General features: G+C 38.4%; 2 protein-coding genes across 4 annotated transcripts in view; one reads left to right on the forward strand and one right to left on the reverse strand.

Annotated features, from left to right (window-relative positions):
- The window catches only part of ZNF146 (zinc finger protein 146), a 20,142-nt gene extending 11,632 nt beyond the window's left edge, over nt 1-8,510 (reverse strand). Inside the window, exons 1-2 of the mRNA XM_081517076.1 lie at nt 8,419-8,510; nt 307-543 (exon numbers count right to left, since the gene is read on the reverse strand). The gene's annotated coding sequence lies outside the window, so the exon portion shown is untranslated. The remainder of the gene's footprint in view (nt 1-306; nt 544-8,418) is intronic.
- Nucleotides 8,511-8,969: 459 nt separating this feature from the next.
- The window catches only part of ZNF565 (zinc finger protein 565), a 35,890-nt gene continuing 27,813 nt past the window's right edge, over nt 8,970-17,046 (forward strand). For all 3 annotated transcript variants that reach the window (XM_081517000.1, XM_081517001.1, XM_081516999.1), the window contains exon 1: nt 8,970-9,004. The gene's annotated coding sequence lies outside the window, so the exon portion shown is untranslated. The remainder of the gene's footprint in view (nt 9,005-17,046) is intronic.

Here is a 17,046-nt window from a genome sequence, read left to right on the forward strand (position 1 = left end):
AAGACAACGCACAAGGAAAGGAGCCTACACACATTGGGAGATATGAGACTAAGGGTATTATGGAAGACAGAACAATCAGAGAGAGGCAGAGGGAATGAAGTGTGAAGTGGTGACATGCAGAATAAAAATAAGGGCATCTGGCCCTCTAGAATCTAATTAAAGGGATAGACTACTGAAAGAAAAAATGATGACTGGAAATGTCCTTCAGGTTTTTAAACACTTACTCTAAGACTAGGGCCAGTAAGAATTTCAGAGGTGGCAGTGCTGCCTGAACAACTGTGATGTGCTTGGTTGTGATGCACTCACCTGAACAAACTTCCTTTCCACTTCTTTCTCCACCATCCAGTGTTTGTCTTCGTGCTTCAACAGAGGATCACATCCAGCCTGATCAGTTCACAACCTGCTACTGGGGAAATGACACAGCACTAGAATGTTAATGCTGGAGCCAAAGTTCTCTCCTAGAACTTGGCTGAGCCCTGGGGCCTCCCGGCCTTCTGAAGGATGAGGACGGTGCAATTTCCAGGAATGCACAAGGAAGTGACCCTGCGAAAAAGAATAAAGTAATGACTTTTTGCCTTAAGAGATTAAAGCACATACAACTATATGAGCAAAGGTACTATCTGGATCCAGAATTTTGAAGCCATATACTCATTAAACCATTTAAGGCTCCACACATCCAGAAATGGAGGAGGGGGGGGGATTTATTTTGAGAATCTGACCTACGTAGGAAAAGCTGTTCCCATCTTACATGACTGGCTGCTACTGTTCTCTAGCACCACACTCCTACATAGGTTCCTAAGTATGACTTTAACTGTGACCCTTACTCTTGGATGAAATTTAATATTCATTATTATCTAGAACAACAGATGCCTACCATAACTAAGTCACATGGATAAAGTTGTTCTTGACAGTATTTAGGAACAAAAACTGAAAAAGTGTTCCTGGATTACCTAATATTTGACTGCAACATACTCTAAATGAAACTATATATTAAAAATGTCCTGTAAATATGTTCACCCACACATTCAAAACAAAAAAAAAAGTTACGAACATTATTGGGACAATAGACAAAATTTGAACATAGACTTTGAATTAAACAATAGTATTGATATTATATTTTCTAATTTTGACTACTGTACCATGATGATGTATAAGAATGTCCTTGTTCTTAGAAAATTTACGCTTAAGTATTTACAGATAAAGGGAGCAGTATACAACTTAGTCTCAAATAGTGCAAGAAAAACCCCTACACATTTCTGGAGAATTAGAGAAGGAAAAATAAGGCAATTTAAAAAGTAAATGGTGAATTTGGGTAAAGTGTATATGGGACTTCTCTGTACATTGCACTCTTCTCTAGAAAGAGTACATACAACTTTTCTCTAAAGTTGAAATTATTTAAAAAAAAAAGCAAAATCCTGAAAAATACAAGTTACTACTTATACACTCTTATCTACTATGCATGGTGAAAAAGCACAGTCACCAACTTGTACTGGGGTATGGCAGATGGAAGGCTTAGAGCCTGACTTAAATAGTAATGTACACAGAGATAAACGTGAGAGTGGGTTGCCTAGAAACAACCTGCAGGAAGAAGATCATGTTTGATCTCCTGGACATTCAGAGTGTCAGGTTTCTAAGGAACATGCAGGCAAATATATCCATTAGGCAATTGCATTCATAAATGAGGAGCTCAGAACAGCCTAGAATGGAAATGGGAATCTGTCAGCTGTCAGACTATAACTGCTGCTGAAGACAGACGGAATGTTATGTGATTGCTTATAGAGAACGGACACAGTATGTGAATGGTCAAGGACAGAATCCTAGGAACACCAATGGTCAAGGAGACAAGGAAACATTTCACAGGAGCAAGGTGACTGCTTAGTTTCAATCTTTTAGGTACTTTTCCTTAAAACCATACAAAATATCAAGAAAAATGGGTTAATGGGAAGAGGGGAGTAAGGGGCAAGCAGCTAATCCATACATTATATCTGTAGTGAAAGCAGTAGAGAGAATTTAACTCTAAATTAGATGTAAGTGTGGCCCCAAAACCTAAAATAGCAGATGTGGTACAGCAAGCACAATAGTGTGTGACAGTGTAGCAAGAAAGACTAAGATAATGGTGAGAGTTCCTTAAGGTAGCAGACCTCAGAAATAACCAGGAAAGATTCATTCTCAGAATGAGGAATTCACCGAGTAAGAACTGTGCTAATCAACAAGACTCATGACAAAAAATAAAAAAAACCCCAAACTCCATGTTATCTCTACCAAAGGAAAACCCACACAGGGGGCTTAAAGAGGAAGCTGAAAAAAGCCTACAAAGAACTGGGAATGCTGAGGGAGATTCTAAGGACTTACAGAGTTCAGAAACCCACAGCTAATATTTCCTTACAGAATGAGAACGAGTCTTACTCTAAGACAGAAGCAATGAGAGTAAAACCTAGATTAAACTGAGAGACTGCAGGGGAAGCAGAGAAGACTTAAAAAGCACTTGGGAGTGGGGTGACCCCAGATTCAGAAACCTCTAAAAGTAAATGCATCATCCTGGAAGGCAACTACTATGAACATTTATGGGAAACAGGAAGAGAAAGATAGAGGTCCGCCTCAACCAAGTTAGGGTCAACTAGCCAAAGAAGGTGTGAAGCCCTCTGCTTTTAAACACTAGAAGAGGCAGGAGAGTTTTGAAGCACAGAATGCTACTATGTTTCCCTTTTCCTGGTACTTGTCTAGGAAAATCGACCTCCTACAAACATGGCAAATACTTTGTGTCTATACAAGGATGCTTTAAGAAAAACAGTGGGAATGAACTGCAGAATTTTCCAACAATTAAACTCACCTGAAAATTACAGCCACAAGTACATAAAAAAAGAAACACAATGTAACAATATTTTTTGAAAAAGACAAAAACTTTAAGCAAACAAAAGCTATAAAAAGAACACAAAAGATAAATGGAGAAAGTGAGTTAAAAAATGGTCACCCAAAAGGAGGAAATGGAAAAACAGAATATGAACTGGTATCTTATTTTTGTTCTGTTTGATGTTTTAAAGACTGTAGTTACCAGAGTTTAGAGATTTTTATTTCCTTGATTAATGTGATCTTTCCTGGTTGCTGTATATGAGGCATGGCAGTGGTCTCAGTTTTAAACTTTTTATTTCTACTCACACCCCCAGAGATCCAGGCAGGAGGGGTAATCATTATACATATAGGTCATCATAATCTACATCTGACCACAAAAGCCAGCATCTTATCTAATGCAAAAACATTGAAGGCATTTCTATTAAATTCTAAATAAAGATAAGGAAGCCCAATGTCTCATTTTTAAATGTAATTATAAACAATAGTAAGTTAAGCAGGGAATAAAATTAACTTATAGGAACCAACAAGCTTTATATATACCACAACAAAGACTCCACTCATAACAGCAATATAATAGATAAAGGACCTAGAAATAAATTTAGTAAAAAGTGTCTAAAATCTATATGAAGAAAATTTTAAAACACTCTAAAAGACCCAAAAGGAAACTAGCATATATACAACACACAACATGTACACGGACAGGAATATTCAACACTGTAGTCCCTTTCCCTAAAATTATTTTACCAAAATTTAATGCAATCTCAGTAAGCTTTTCCCTAGAACTAGACAAGCTGATTCTAAAGTTTACATAGAAAAATAAACAAGAATAGTTAAGAAACTAAAAAAGATAAACAATGAGACCAACTATACTACAAATTAAAACAAAATCATAAACTCACACACTAAAAAGATAAATATGGGTACACGAATACAGACTGGAAGATGGATGAGAATATAAAGCCCAGAAACAGACCAAATACAAGAGAATTTAGTAAATGATCAAAATGGAATCTTAAAACAGTAGAGTTAAGGTCTTTTAATATTAATAAATGGTGTTGGAAGTACTGGGTAGCCTACTGGAAAAAAATATAAACCTGGATACATACCTAAATATCATATGCTAGGATATGAAAACCCATAAAAATTATAACCTTGTAAGGATTTGAAAGTAAAGGTGGAACCTGGAGTCAGAAAGGCTTTCTATGATCATAAATGAAAAGACCAATTAACATAACTTATCATTTTTTTCATAACTTATCATTTTAACTAACTGATAAATCTAACATAAAAACAAAAACTTCCTCATTCCACATGATTTTTAAAAAGAAACAACCACTGAACAATATCAAAACACAAATTTAAAACATGAAAAAAAACCAGCAACTCATCTCACATAGGGCTAACCTTTCTAATGTAATTTAACAGTTCCTAGGAGAAAGAGGCACTCTATAGTAAAAGGAGGAAAAGGATATGGACAGTTCCCATATAAGTACATATGGCCTTTAATTAAAGGTACTCAACCACACCCATAATAGAGATGTAAATTAAACCTACATTGAGATATCAATTTTCACTCATATTTTGGCAAAAAAATAAAACATTCAACACTACACTCTGATGGTAAGGTTCTAGGAAGAGAAGTGTTCTTGTAAACAGCTAGAAATTACTTAGCCCTATGTGCAATTCCACTTGCAGCAATCTACTTTAGAGATAATCAAGGGGCTTCCCAGGTGGCGCTAGTGGTGAAGAATCCTCCTGCCAACGCAGGAGAACCTTCCATAAGTACAAAATGACACAGATGAAAAATTACTCATTACTGCAATTAATTAGTAACAGCAAAATATTAGGAACAACCCAAATGTCCAACAGCAGAATCAACTACAGTACACACGCACAAGGCAGCCAAAAATCATAGATATGATTAAGAAAGGGTATCTCCAGGACATATTGTGAAGTGATGAAAAAGAGGAATGTACAGAGTGCATCTTTTACATAAGAATGGGGGACTGGAGGGAAGAATAAATATACACAAATGGCCCAAGGAATACAAAATCTACTTGAAAGATAAACAACAACAAAAAAGAAACTATATTTAATTGGGACAGAGAAGAATGTGAAGGGGAGGAGAGCAAAATGAAATCTCTTTATGAGATATAGTTTTTGTTGAAATGCATTATCTACTTTTTTATATAATCAAATTCATTTCTTAAAAAGCAGTCCCTAAACTGGAAACAAATTGAAACACATGAACTCAACTGTGCATTAACTTGGTAATTAACGTAATTCCTCAAAACAAGGATTTATTTCAAATGACTTTAAAACAGAGAACTTTGTATCTTTAGTGTACTCAGTGGAAGGGCAAAAATAGCTACAAAGAAAATTTTCACAGGATATAGTACGTTTATGGTTACTATACTACCAACATTGTTATTTTGAAACTATTTTCAGTTATTTTGAAACTGCAGAATAAAGCAAATAAGCCCATACTTGCATTAACCTGTTCCAAATTCTTTTACCATAAAATACAATTAGGAGCTATTAAGGTAAAAATAGCTACTGAGGTAAAAATCCTGAAACATTTAAACTGAATTAGAAATACTAATATGAATTCATGATTTTTACAAATGGGTGTTTTCATTCTGTCCATAAAATGGCCTTGAAACAATGTTACCTCTGCAGCAATGAGAGCATCTACCACCCAGATCTTGGTCTCCAATACCATTCTCCAGTAAAAAGAACCAGAGCTCCTTGTAGAAATGGCCAATTCCAAGTCTGGGAGGGAAGGTACAAGGTGGGCCTGAAGTGGAAAAAGCTTTCAAAGTTAAATGGTGGCAAGTTAAAATGAGACAGGAGTTAGCAAGAAGGAAGGTCCACTGAATAAAATTGTGATAATATGACTATCAGAAAGAAAACTAGCTATAGTTGTAAGAGTACAACTTTAAAATGATTAAAGAAGAAAAAGCTAGGATAAATTTTATACAATTTGAGGTAGCAATCAAATAAATGTAAAAGTAATGAAAAAAATAGAAAATCATCACTTTGCAAGCCTGAAGAAATTACTGCTGACTCGGCTAACGGATTACTTATGGTGTTAAAATTAATAAATGGTGAATAAATGGTGTTAAAACCATTCATTAAATGATCGATGAAGAATGAGCAAATTATGAAACCATAAAGATTACATTTTGGTCATAAAGGAGAAAATACAATCACTAGTGGTGGATCAATCATATATATTTCTCTCCTGATGTTATTATGCAATTTGAAGATCACCTCTGATGTAATCTGACCCAAAATAACTCACAATTAGGATCTGTAAAAAATATCATCAGAAGCTCTGAATTAACCATGAGAAAATAACCATCATGGAAATCAAAGAACAAAATCTCATAAAGGAGGCAGTGAGGAGTTGCTAAAGATGAGTGTAACCTGAACAAAGAATTCTAACTTCTTCATTCCAGTTATAAAAGGAAATGTTAAAAAAAAAAAAAAAAGCTTAAAAACAGAAATTTAAAAAGAGCACCTGCATATCTGAATCTTTCAGAAATTTTTACCAGAAACAGTAAGAATAACTGTACTATTTCTAAGGAATTTTTTCTCCCTTTCTGTATTTTTTAATTGTTATTTTATATTGGAGTACAGTTGGATTATCAATGACATGTTAGTTAAAGGTGAACAGCAAAGAGATTCAGTTATACCCATAGAACTAGCCATTATTTTTCAAATTCACTCTCCTACTGATGAAACACTATGTGAAACACTGTACCTGTTATCACTTTATATAAATTCAGGTACATTTGCGGAATGAATTTCCATCTGTAAAATAACTAGGTCAAAAAGAAAAGTAGTTATTATACATACCGCTGAACTGCCCTTCACAGGCCTGCTTCCTGCTAATGCCAATACTATTTTAACTTCTGAGGAATTTATTTAAAACGGTATACCATCAGGGAATTCCCCAGTGGTCCAGAAGCTTGGGGAGAAGGCAATGGCACCCCACTCCAGTACTCTTGCCTGGAAAATCCCATGGACGGAGAAGCCTGGTAGGCTATAGTCCATGGGGTCGCTAAGAGTCGGACACGACTGAGCGACTTCACTTTAACTTTTCCCTTCCATGCACTGGAGAAGGAAATGGCAACCCACTACAGTATTCTTGCCTGGAGAATCCTAGGGACGGCGGAGCCTGGTAGGCTGCCGTCTATAGGGTCGCACAGAGTCGGACACGACTGAAGCGACTTAGCAGCAGCAGCAGCCAGAAACTAGGACTCTGCGCTCTCACTGCCCAGGGTGTGGGTTCAATCCACACCCTGGTTGGGGAACTAACATCCTGCAAACTGAGCAGTGTGGCAAAAAAAAAAAAGTAAAATGTTACTGTTGGGTTCCTACTTCCCCACACCTCAACTGCTTTTCGAGTTTTACCGGCTATTCTAGATTGTTTATTTTTCCATATGAAGTCCAGAATCAGCTTAATCTAGGTACCCCCCCCAAAAAATCTGTGGATACTTTTATTGGGATAACATGAAAAACACTGTTTATTTTCGTTCATATCTTACATTATGCCCTTCAGCAGTATTTTTAAGTTCTTCTCCGGGAGTTTTGCATATTTCTTAAGCTTATTCCTCAATTTTTAAAAAACTGTTAATAATGGTTTTCCTCTATCATACCTAACCGGCAGTTTGTCTATTTGAAGGCTACTGATTTGGTATTAGGTATTGATTTGGTACCCAATTATTTAAAATACGAGGATAACTTCTCGTAGGAGATTGCTTATAAAAAGTACCTGTTACTTCACAAAATCCATAACCTGGGAAAACGCATTTAGCAGTCAGGATACCTAACTAGTCCAGATACAAGGATAAACATGGCAGGAATTAATTTTTTCAAAGAACGAGGGTAACAGTGCCGATTCTAGAACCTCAAACCCTTGACTCCCCAGTTCTCGGCTTCTGCGCAATAAGACACTGCTTCTAAAAACGTAACGCTGATATTTACTCTAAGACTTAACAGCAGTCCTATTAAAGTACCCCAAAGATTAGGACATTGGAGACCATTTTCCCCCTAACAATAACATCGTTTGAAATATTCTTGCTTGTTAAAAAAAAAAAAACAACCACAGTGATTTGCCTTCTACCCAATTAACAGGAAACGCACTTTTATACCAAAGCCCATTTTAAAATTATTTACCACTTAGCTTTTATAGCCCTTCAGTCTTCAAGTAAATAGGATGTTCCAGAAAGATGGCACCGTTAATCATCAGCACTTTCGACAAGGGAAGTGCTGCTCGGATGTTATTCTCTCAGGGCTGGTCTCCTACATCTCTCTTAGAAGCAGCCATACAATCCCGTACCCACAGTTTCTCCCTCAACAATCTCAAACATCCGGTCAAATTTGCGGTCAAACTCAGGGTCACGCATCGCTCGAACCCTCCCCAGATGCCCCCACCCCCACCCTACATGTAGGCCAGAAGCTTTTAAACCCACTCCACACCCTCGCACCGCACCCCAATTGATCCGGAATCCTTCCCTTCAACCTCCTCGACCCCATCGGCCCAAGACGCCCACATCCCACCTCCTATTTTCGCGCCACGTGGACCCAGGGGCCGGACTGACCCGCGGACAAAGACCAAAATGTCCACTCGGTGCGCGGCGCCTGCGCACTCCGAGGGCGAGTGAGCACTCCCAGAAGTCTTCGCGACGCGGCCCGCACGGTCACGATGGCCGAGCCCAGGCTGGTATCTGATTACCTTCTGTCAACAGCAAAGGCGCTTTTCCGGCCTTGGACTACATTTCCCTTAAGGCTTTGCGGGTTGACACTTTTATGTCTCTCCGTCTTTCCCCCACCCCACCCCAACTTGGCGGCCTCTTCCTGTGATTATGAGGCTCTCAGAGTGAATAATCCTGATTTGGAGGAAGATAAATTCAGGCATGATGGAAGGTTTGGAGAGGGAACCCCTTTCTTTGAAGGCTTTCGAGGGCAGTGTCAAACGGGCCAAGCCCAGACTGTGAGGTATGAGGACGCCATCTTGTCTGTGGCTGGACTGACTCTGGACTACATTTCCCAGAGTCCACAGTGGCCTAGTGTTAGGTCTCTCTTGACGCCGTGGCGAGATCTTTAGCTCCGCAGGGACCCGGACGCGACCAAGGGAAGGCAGAAGGTGAGGGGTCTGAGACTCTGGGGCGGGGACGGGGCGTGTCCAGAGAGCCTTGGGTTTTTGCGCGCTGGCGGCTGAGGATGCAACATTCTGTATGTGGCTTTGTGTGTCATGGTGTGAGCAGATTGTGCGACAGTGTGTGCCTTATTGGGTGTGAGGTTGTGACTCTGTATAAAGATGTAGAGGTGTCTCATTGTGTGGTTGTGTCCTTGTGTGTCCTAAGAGCGAATATATGGTTGTATTTGTGTGATACCATTTGTTCAGCACCAAGTGTGTAGCTGTGAGGTGCCTGTGACTCCAGTGCTCTGACAGATTGTGACCCCAGACACCGGGATGGGGCATGATGTCCAGTCTTCTCTGCTCACCCTTGCCTGTGCGGGAGAGTTGGGCGATGAACTTTAAAAATCCTCCGATCCGTCACGATTGCTTTTTCTTGATTCTTCTCCAAGAGATATATTGAGAGAACTACTGTTGAACATCAAAAAGCTAGGTTCTCCGTGCATCAGTTTTTCTTCTTTCCCTGAAACCCTTCTTGTTTTTCGAGATGTGTGTGCTTAAACACACGCACACATACACAAGTAATTCAGCCAAATGTGAAGATTAATTGGCTTTATTCAACTTCTGAATCCGGCAGTATCCCATCTACCAAGTAGCTACTCCAAAAGGGTTGTACAAAATGGAAGTTTTTTACGGGCAGTAGGAAAGTAGGGCAAGGAAGTTATTAGAAAAAGAAAAGAAAGGATTGTTTTAGGCCAGGACATCTTTTAGGGGAAGGGAATGGCAGGGGTCTTAACCATGCAGATTACCTCACTGGTGCCAAGCAGGAAATTTCAGATTGATTGTTTAAAGAGCACATTTTCTTGAGAAACATTTAAACTGGAATTAAGTCTTGGTTTGTTTTTATGGGACACATGACTCCATTTTAGGCTTTTTTTTTTTTTAACACTGTGCTTTCCTTTTCTTCTGAAACTTCTTGTCTAACAAAGCCCCACACCACCATTCACCCCCCAGTGAACTGGAGTCCTGTATTTGCCATTGGAATCAATTACTGAGCGCCATGAAGGTAAACCGAAAGGCCCACACTTTCCATATTCCCTGCACACCTAGTGTTCATCTAAATGTTTTTAACTTTTTATTTTAAATACTAAATAATACAAATAAATACTTAAAACTGTTGCAAAAATAGAATTCCCAAATACTCTTAACCCAGCTTCTCTATCAAAACCAGGAGATTAACAGATACACTAATAGATACTGATATTGTTATTGTGTTACCGGGTCCAAGCTTGCTCTGCTCGCCACAGATAGGCTAACGAATCCGGGAGCCGAGGTGTTGAGGGCAAGGAAGAGACTTTAATTGGGGAGCAGACCGACAGAGAAAATGGCAAGCTAGTGCAACAAAATAACCATCTTATTGGGGTCTGGATGCCAGGTTCTTTTATCGATCAGAGAGAAAGAAGCAATGAGGAACTAAAGTCAAAAGACAGAATAGAAAGGGAGATGCAGAGGGGAAGTAAACTGAAAGGGTCTTCAATCTTGCAAAACATCTCCAAGGGAAAGTTCAGCCTTCAGAAGGGGTGTGTTAATCTCTTCTATTCACAGGTGGGCAGGGACAAACTATCTCACAGGGAGCTGAACAAAGGCACTTTAGTTTACAGTCACGCAGAGGGGCAGGGTCCTTCAGGCAAGCTATCGAGTATGATTATAATAATAAAAGCAAGTCAAAGAAACAGTTTCCAAGTGAAAGTCAGAATTGGCTTCCTCCCTGCAACAGTTGTTCAGTGGCCCAGTCATGTCCGACTCTTTGTGAACCCAAGGGCTGCAACATGCCAGGCCTCCCTGTCCCTCACCATCTCCGAGTTTGCCCAAGTTCATGTTCAGTTATACTAAGAGTTAATAACTAATCTACAACTTTTGTTCAGATTTCATCAATGTGGCTTAACTGTCCTGTTTCTGGACAAGGATCCAATCCAGGATCATATGTTGCAGTTAAGTTGGTAACTCTCCTTAATCTTTTCTTTTAATTTTATTGTATTATTTTTTATTTATTTAAAAATTTTTTTTGCTGCACTGCATAGCACATGGGATCTTAGACTAGGTATCAAACCGCCTGTATTGGACACATGCAGTCTTAATGACTGTACTGTGGGGGTGGGGGTGAGGGTGAGGGTGGGGGTGAGGGTGAGGGTGGGGGTGAGGGTGAGGGAGGGGGTGGGGGAGGTCCTCGTTAGTCTTCTTTGATCTGAAACAGTTACTTACTAGGGCTTCCCAGGTGGCTCAGATGGTAAAGTGTCTGCCTGCAATGTGGGAGACCTGGGTTCAATCCCTGGGTCAGGAAGATCCCCTGGAGAAGGAAACCGCAACTCACTCTAGTACCCTTGCCTGGAAAATCCAGTGGATAGAGGAGCCTTGTAGGCTACAGTCCATGCGGTTGCAGAGAGTCAGACACGGCTGAGTGACTTCAATTTTCTTGGTCTTTCATGACCTTGACACTTTTGAAGAGAACTGGCAATTTATTTTGTAAATTCTGCAATGTAGAATTTCCAGCCTCAATTTGAAGTTGTCTGACACTTCCTCATAATTAAATTCAGAGTATGCAGTTGAAGCAAAATGAAAGTCACTCAGTCGTGAAAGTTGCTCCATCGTGTCCAACTCTTTGTGACCCCATGGACTATACAGTCTCTGGAATTCTCCAGACCAGAATAGTGGAGTGGGTAGCCGCCATTCTCTTCTCCAGGGGATCTTCCCAAGTCAGGGATCAAGCCCAGGTCTCCCGCATTGCAGGCAGATTCTTTACCAACTGAGCCACCAGGGAAGCTCTATTGGGAAACACATAAGATCAGTTTGTCTCATTATTGGCAATGTTAACTTTAATTTGCCAGGTTTCTTCACTGCAAAGTCATTCTTTTTTTATTACAATTAATGTGTCTTATGGAGAATTACTTTTTAGTCTATATCAATATTAGGACTTCCCTGGTGGCTCAGACGGTAAAGCGTCTGCCTACAATGTGGAGACCCAGGTTTGATCCCTGGGTCAGGAAGATCCTCTGGAGAAGGAAATGGCAACTCACTCCAGTACTCTTGTATGGAAAACCCCATGGACAGAGGAGCCTGGTAGGCTACAGTCCATGGGGTCGCAAAGAGTCAGACACGACCGAGCAACTAAACTTTCTTTCTTTCTATATCAATATGCTGTTTCTCATCCTACTTTCACATACTACATCCATTGATAATTCTTGCCTGAAAATTATTAACCAGGTATTTTTCAGATACCTGTTATCTTTTTTTTTTTCAGATTCTGCTATTCATTCTATATTTATTCATTATAATTTTGTTAGAAATTAATTTTCCTTCTCCCCATTTAACTTACCAACTCTCTGGATTTAAGTACTGTAGGTTATAATCCATTACTATCACTATTTTATTGCTGAATTATCCCAAATTTGACCACTGGGAAATCCTTTGGATTGGCTTCTGTATCCTTTCAGTGTGTCTGCTTGATGTATTTATTTATTTTTAGTATTTCCTTATTTTCCTGCACCACGAGATGTTCCAGGTTGATACTGTACTTTCCCAGCCCCAGTCCTGAAATCAGCAAATTTCCGAGGGATCTCTGGCTCCTTTTATGTGAAAATTATACTTAGAAACTGAGATTGGATGTACTCATTGCAAATGGGATGCTCTTGCTGCTTGACTTTCTCAGATATGAAATACATGCATCTGTACTCACATATCTGTATTTCTCTTTATGTATAATTATATAGATAATCCATGATTTCATATGATCTCTCCAGTTCAGTACCACAGCACTTCTAGCCTTCTCCATTTCCTTTTCTGGAATTCCTTTCTCTGACAGTAAAAAACTTGGCTTTCATTAACCACATATATTTATTTATTTGCTCAGTCTTAAGTAGAAAGTAGTTTAAGAATTGCTAACCCATATCCCCAAACCTCATACAGTACTTTTTGTACTTAGTCTTACAGTCCATAGTAAAAATACAGTTGTTGTTTATTCACTAAGTTGTGTCCAGCTCTTTGCAACCCCATGGACTATAGCCCACCAGGCTTCTCTGTCCATGGTATTTCCCAGGCAAGAATATTGGAGTGGGTTGCCATTTCCTTCACCAGAGGATCTTCCCAACTCAGGAATCGAACCCGCATCTCCTGCATTGGCAGGTAGCTTCTTTACCACTGAGTTACCAGGGAAATCTCCCAAAATACAGTACCCAACCCCCAAAATAAATAAAAATAATTTTCCCTGTACCTTTCTATATGGTAACATTACTTATTTGTAATATACCTAGGTTCATTTGATACTGTATGTATTTTATTTGGGGTTCCCAAACACACATCACACATCTTGGTTGATTTTAACTATTTTTTGAGTATGTGAAACTTTAACATATTGTGAAAGTCAGAATTAGATCAAAAGGTCTGCTCAGTTATTCCTCCATCATTCCTTCTCTTCTATTTCCATTCTCCAATTCTTTCCACACTGTTCCCAGTCACCCACTGTAGATAACTAACCAATCTCAGTTTGTTGGGGGTTTTATGGTTTAATATACATAACATAAAATTTGCATTTTAATTCTGCTGTTCAGTAACATTAAGTGCATTTACATTGTACATATATACCACATTAAGTTTATTGATTTATCTATCTGTGAGCGCTTAGGTTACTAACATCTTTTCACTTTTGTGAATAATGCTGCTGTGAACATGGGTTTACAATTATCTGTTCAGGTCCCTGCTTTTCCTGCTTTTGGGTATCTATCCAGAAGTTGAATTGCTGGATCACATAGTATGTTTATTATTTTGAGGAATCACCGTACCATTTTCTAAAAGAGCTGCACTGTTTTATTAATACATTCCCACTGGTAGCACACAAGGGTTCTGATATCTCTACATCCTTGCCAGTGCAGTGCTTGTTTCTTTCTGCTTTTTCTTTTTTTTTTTTTTTAATAATACCCATCCTAATGAGTGTGAAGTGGTATCTCATTATGGTTTTGATTTTTGTGAATTTTCCATCTCTTTTTCCTGTTTACTTTCATGGTGCTTTTTTTGTTTGTTTTGGGATTTTTTTTTTTTTTTGGATGCTTTGTCACATGTTTAAGAATTCTTTATGCATTAGGAATATTAGTTCCTCATCTGTGATGTATGGTGCCAGTGTTCAATATTTTTCCCTGTTCGACAGCTGTCTTTTGCCTTTGCTTCCCTGGTGGCTCAGTGGTAAAGAAGCTGTCTGCAATGCAGGAAACCCAGGTTCTGTCCCTGGGTCGGGAAGATCCTCTGGAGAAAGGAATGGCAACCCACTCCAGTATTCTAGCCTGGGAAATCCCAGGGACAGAAGAGCCTGGCCAGCTACAGTCCATGGAGTCGCAAAGAGCTGGATACTACTGAGTGACTAACACACACTTTTGACTCTGTTTATGTTTTTTTTTTTTCCATTGAATGTTTTTATTTTTATATAGTCAAATTACCAGTATTTTCCTTCATTGCTTCTAAATTTTGAAAGCCTTTCTCGATCTCAGAATTAAAGGAGAACTTACATGTATTATCTTCTAATAATTGTAGGGTTTCATCTTTTACATCAAGCACCCTGATCCATTTGAAGTTTAATCTTGGGGTATGGATTTAATTTTGTATTTTCTAAAGGGCTATACAGTTTTCTTAGCACCATTTATTAAAAATTTTCTTTGCCCCAGTGATTTGAAATGTGATTTCTATCATATACTAAATGTCCGTATATACTTGGTTCTGTTTATAGGCCTTTGGTTCTCTTCCACTGGTTTGTCTGTTTATGAACTACTGCCACACTTTTTTTAATTAAAGAGGCTTTATGATACATTTTAATGCCTAGTACAGCTACTTTCCTGATGTTCATTTTTTTACTGTCAAATTGTTCCGTTTCTCTTTTATACCATCTCTCCAGCAGAGTTCTGCTAGCATAGACCTACATCTCTCTTTTTTTTTGATAGATCATATGATAATTCTATTTTTATTTATTTATTTTAAATTACTTTTATTGGAATATAGTTGCTTTACAATGTGTTAGTTTCTGCTGTACAGCAAAATGAATCAGCCATACATACACATGTATCCCCTCATGTTTGGACTTTTTATAATGAATTCCTTTGGGTCAGGCATTAGGCATTTGTTAAGAATTTGCAAATATGCAAAATCCTAATCTAGAACACAGGGAGACAAAATACTTTTAAAAAGTGAATCTCTATTTTTAAATTACAGATAACGTAATATGGGAGATAAAACTGGTATACAAATGTCCAAAGCAAAGGATGATAAAGGGCACTAGTTTACTCTGCTATTACGCTGTGTGAATTCTTAGGAGGAAGATATTTGTATGACCAGAGAGCAGTCATTGTCATGTCATCATATCTAAGTCAAACTGATCCCATAAGAACTCTGAGGAGGTGAATTGAGTCACCTGTATTTCCTGCAATTTTCAGAAATCCAAAATATGACAAGGGTAGCAAGGTGCCTCTATAGCTGTTCAGAGAACCCTGAGGCCAATAGGGCAGGTTACAAAAACATCATAAACCCATCTGGCAAGAAGAGCTGAAAGGAAGCATCACTTATACATAGGACTTGGCCTCAGTGACTTGTAGTTCTTTTCCAGCCACATAAATGTAGTTACCAAATCAAGAAGTTTGCAACTATTGGGAACTGACCAAGTAAAAATAACAAAAGCCATTCTGTGAAAGAGAACTGCTTTTGAATATCCTGAGCTATTATTTCATGTTCAAAGGAAGATTCTTAAGAAAGTACTTTCTTTTTCATCTGCTACTTGTAGGTTATATTTAAAAATTAATGCGTGGTTATTGAAAAAAATACACTTAAGTAAAACTAAGAAAATTGAAGATCACAACCCAGAAATAACCAAAGTTATCTGTAAGGATAAAAATTTCCAGAGGGACTTCTACTGGCTGTCTAGTAGTTAAGATTCCATACTTCTAATGCCTCCACTGCAAGGGATGCAGGTCTGATCCCTGGTCGAGGAACTAAGATCCCACATGCCTCACACGGCACAGCCAAAAAACAAAACACACAAAACTTCCCAGATGTGTTCAGTCTGGTTTTTCTATCTTGTCTACTTTGATATATACATGTATTTTACAAACGAGACCACATTATGCCCAGTTGTTTTGTAATCTGCTTTTATTTCACTAGCCATATCTTGAATATTTTCTATGTTATGAACGACTTCATTACTACTAAATTTGTGAGTACTCAGCATTACCATTTTATAGAAATCTTTCACTTATTTAGTATGCTGTTGTCTGACTCAGAATCTTGACCATTGCCCAGGAATGTACATACCTCTCAGTGTGTAGATTTTGGGTTGATATTTAGACTGGAAAAATTTGTTTATGTCCATAAAACTCAATACATATAAAAATATGACATACAGCAAAAGTTTCAAGTTACATCAGAAATTCACTTAGTAAAATATCAGAGTCATGTGAGTATTTTGACAAAGGTATAGATTGGCTTGTCAACAAAAGGAATAACTAGTTGTTAATAGCCATAATAATCAGTGATCAGGAAGTGATGTTTTAAGAAATTTTCATCTTAATACAATAGTTTGTTATTTATATGTAGGTTTTTTGTGTTTAATTATGTTTAGAAATTATTTGGGGGCTTTGTGTTAAAATGTGGTACATTTTATTTTTCCACATTTTAAATATTGGGAAAGATGCTCCTAGTTAGAGTTTTTACTCAGGATGATTGCTTTTTCAGGAATAGGTTACTGATGTTAAGGTGACAACACCTATATAGATCTACTCATGACCATCAACGTCTCCCACTACCCCTGCCCAGGCGCTGGCAATCCAGTCCAGTATTCTTGCCTGGGAAATCCCATGGATGGAGGAGCCTGACTGACTAGTGTCCATGGGGTGGCAAAGAATCACGACTTGGCAACTAAACAGCTACAGGGGATTGGAAAATGTCATCTGTGTGCCCAAAAGGGAGAGGAAAACTGGATGCTTGAAAAACTGGATAATGGTGAAACTTTAGTAATTAAA

The sequence above is a fragment of the Giraffa tippelskirchi genome, chromosome 7 (assembly GCF_054371585.1).
Source record: "Giraffa tippelskirchi isolate mGirTip1 chromosome 7, T2T-mGirTip1v1.2.pri, whole genome shotgun sequence".
Taxonomy (NCBI): domain Eukaryota; kingdom Metazoa; phylum Chordata; class Mammalia; order Artiodactyla; family Giraffidae; genus Giraffa; species Giraffa tippelskirchi.